Source organism: Mauremys reevesii, linkage group 1 (assembly GCF_016161935.1).
Source record: "Mauremys reevesii isolate NIE-2019 linkage group 1, ASM1616193v1, whole genome shotgun sequence".
Classification (NCBI taxonomy): Eukaryota; Metazoa; Chordata; order Testudines; family Geoemydidae; genus Mauremys; species Mauremys reevesii.
In genome coordinates this window covers 34,049,801-34,053,844 of record NC_052623.1, presented here as the reverse complement: position 1 = coordinate 34,053,844, position 4,044 = coordinate 34,049,801, and positions in this window count along the sequence as shown.

The window sequence follows — 4,044 nt, the reverse complement described above, 5'->3', positions numbered from 1 at the left end:
CAGCTCATATTGCCCAGAAAGGAGCAGGCCAAGGAGTGAGAGCTGCCCCCAGCTAGTGAAGGCCCCCCTGACTGCTTCAGCCCAAATCCTCCGACTCCCCTTCCTCAGCCCTGCACCCTCACAACACTATTCCAGCCATCCGGACCTGACCCCCATGTCCCAGCCCCCAAACTCACCCCAACCCCCCAGCTCCGGTCACTTGATCTTCCATGCTTCTGCCTGCCCAATCCTCCAACCCACACACTGCTCCAGATATCTTGACCCCTATATTATTATTCCTGACTTTCCCTGCTCCTCCAACATTTTTGCACCACTCCTCTCTACTCCAGTTACTCAGTTGTGGGCGGCTAACCCCCAGAATTGCTCCTGCCCCCACTGCCTTAAAATTACTACTGCTCTAATGTCCATCCTCTCCTAAGTCTATGGGGATGGCCCAGTGGCCTTTCCATTCTCCCTTCTGGTGTGGTCTGGGAGTGATCGGCTGCTCCAGCCTCATTCTATAAGGGATTGCGCCTGGGGCTTGCTGCCCCCCAGTCCGTCGGGGAACACATCCCCTTGTGCTGGCTGTGCTAATCAGCTCCTGCACTTAGCTGGCTTGGGGAAGCCCTCTCCCTGCGCCCACCGCAATAGGATGGGAATTCCTTTGGGGGAAGCCCCGACATTGGGGGGAGGAGCCTTTCCCGGGCTCTACTTTGCATGGCAAAGGCTGAGCCAACTCTCAGCCCCCTGCACATAGAGTCAGGGGAATCCTTGTCCCCCACCTCTGTCCATGGGGAAGGGCCCAGCCCTTTCTGCCCCCTCCACCCCCTAGTGCTATTGAGCCCTCACCATCACCACCACTGCCCCAGGGACAGACCTGTTGGCACAGGGAGGCTTTGCTTCCCCAATGGCTGTGCAGCCGGCTACAGAGTTCAAGGCATTCTTGCCCCCAAGAGATTAGTTCCACCTTCACAGCCTCAAGCACCGCCTCCTCCGCTTGCAACCTTGTTCCACTCCAGAACTGGCTTTCCAGCAGCTGCTCCATCTGGCTAGGAGGAGTGACGATGGCAACACATTCCCAGTATTCCTGAAGTCTGGCCCAGGGCTCCCTGGTCCTAGGGTGACCAGATGTCCCAATTTTATAGGGACAGTCCTGATATTTGGGACTTATGCACCTATTACCCCCCACCCCATCCCGATTTTTCACACTTGCTGTCTGGTCACTCTACCTGGGCCCCAGGAGAGCAGCAGCATCAGGATGCACAGATGTAGGGGACACTCATGACTTTTGGGGAGAGGGGTCGGTAGTTGCAAATGACTTTGTGTAGGGTGGCGGAGACTATGCAGCTACTTGTGACACATCTGGCTAATGCAAAAACATCACCCACTAGGCCCAGCCCCAGCTGTGAGAGAAGGTGGGAGGGAGAAGGGATCTCAAGAACAGCCTGGTCCCTGGCTAGCGGGACAGTGACCTTCTGGGGGAGTAGAGTGACCAGATGTCCCAGTTTTATAGGGACAGTCCCGATATTTGGGGCTGTGTCTTATATAGGTGCCTATTACCCTCCACCGCCTGTCCTGATTTTTCACACTTACTGTCTGGTCATCCTATGGGGGAGACTGATGATCTCTTATTCCTGGCAAGTAAAATCACACACGGAACTCCACAAAATGTCGAACAGGGCTGACCTTCACCCATGCAGCTGATTTGACTCGCAGGAACTGCCACTATTGCAGCACTTTAAAGAATGCCACCCTATCCCACTGTAATACTGACGCTGCAGGGAAAAGCAACAAAGGGGGGGAAACAAGGATACTGTCAAAATAAAAGTCATATATGTTCTTAGCTTCCAGCCCTGTGTTACAAATAACGTCGTGGATAATTAAAACTGAATGACTTTTAAAATTCCCAATTGCTTTACACTGTTTATGCAGTTTGGTTTCTTTTTTGTGGGGTGTTCGCTCAGTTGGAGCAATGAAACTACAGGTCTGGTTCAGTTTTGTTTCTAGTCAGTTTCATTTCCTGGATCCCAGGCACTGCCACAAAGCTGTTGTTTCTAGGATCACAACTCTGAAAAGGGAATGTTTAAATTCCCCAATTTCTTTCTTCTTTGCATTTTTAAAAGAGTCTCGTGAAAATATTGGCATGTGCAGTGTAAAAACCACCATCTTGTTTTAAAAAAAAATAAGAACCTGAATGTTTGGTGTAAACCAGGGGCAGGGAACCTGTGGCACGGGTACCGAAGGCGGCACGCGAGCTGATTTTCAGTGGCACTCACACTGCCCGGGTCCTGGCCACTGGTCCCGGGGGCTCTGCATTTTAATTTAGTTTTAAATGAAGCTTCTTAAACATTTTAAAAAGCTTATTTACTTTACATACAACAATAGTTTTAGTTATATATTATAGACTTATAGAAAGAGACCTTCTAAAAATGTTAAAATGTATTATTGGCACGCGAAACCTTAAATTAGAGTGAATAAATGAAGACTCGGCACACCACTTCGGAAAGGTTGCTGACCCCTGGTGTAAACCAAGTTGCCAGAGTCCCTGTGATGCCAGCTCAATCAGACTCATAAACTTAAAGGCCAGAAGGGACCATCATGATCAGCTAATCTGACCTGTGCATCCCAGGCCACAAAACCTCACTCACTCCTGTAATAGACCCATAACCTGTGGCTCAGTTACTGACGTCCTCAAATCTTGATTTAAAGACTTCAAGTTACAGAGAATTCACTATTTACTCTAGTTCAAACCAGCTAGTGACTCATTCCCCACACTGCAGAGGCAGGCAAAAAAACCCCAGGGCCTCTGCCAATCTGTTCTGCGGGATATATTCCTTCCCAACCCCAAATAAGGTGATCAGGTATGTCTACACTACGAAATTAGGTAAAAATTATTTAAGTTGACATTTAGCCACCGATTTTACAAAGTCGATGCTGCATGTCCCCACTATGCACATTCCATCGGCATAGCGCATCCTCACTACCTAGCATCGACTCACGAAGCGATGTACTGTGGGCAGCTATCCCACAGTTCCTACTGCCAATTGGAATTCTGGATTAGGCTCCCAAAGCCTGATGGGACAAAAACATTTTCGCGGGTTGTTTTGGGTACATGTCATCAGCCTCCCATGATGCACTTGCCTCCTTCCTCCCTCCATCCCTGAAAGCACTGGCAGACAATCATTTTCATGCCTAAGCCTGGGTTACCCATGCAGACGCTCAAGCATGGACCCCACTCAGCTGTACACTGTGGTTGTGAGCGTCACAAACACCTCGCACATCATCCTGCAGTATTTGCAGAGCCTATCCAGGAGCCGCCGTGCAGAAGAATGTGATGGCACACAAATAGCCGTGCTGGAAGCCTGGAATGGAGCAATTTGCACATGGTGGCGGCAGCAGCCAGGCCTGTTGACATGGTTGAACACCACTTCTGGGCCCAGGAAACAGGCACAGACTGTTGGGACCGCATAGTTATGCAGGTATGGGATGAGGAGCAGTGGCTGCCTAACTGTCGAATGCTTAAGGCCACTTTCATGGAACTTTGCGAATTGCTTTCTCCAGCCCTAAAGCACAGAAATACCAAAATGAGACCTGCTCTGACAGTTGAGAAGCAAGTGGTGATGGCACTGTGGAAGCTTGCAAAACCAGATTGCTACCAGTCAGTCGGGAAACAGTTTGGAGTGGGTAAATCAACCATGGGGGCTGCTGTGATCCAAGTAGCCTGGGTAATCAATTCACTTCTGCTAAGAAGGGTAGTCACTCTGGAAAACATGCAGGATATAGTGGATGGCTTTGCCACAATGGGATTCCCTAACTGTGGTGGGGCGATAGACGGAATGCACATCCCTATCTTGGCACCAGGCCACCTTGCCAAAGAGTACATAAACCACAAGGGGTACTTCTCAATGGTGTTGCAAGCACTAGTGGATCACAAGGGCCGTTTCACCGACATCAACGGGATGGTCAGGAAACGTACATGACACGCGCATCTTTAGGAACTCCGGTCTCTTCAGAAAGCTGCAAGAAGGAACTTTCTTCCCAGACCAGAAAATTACTGTTGGTGAC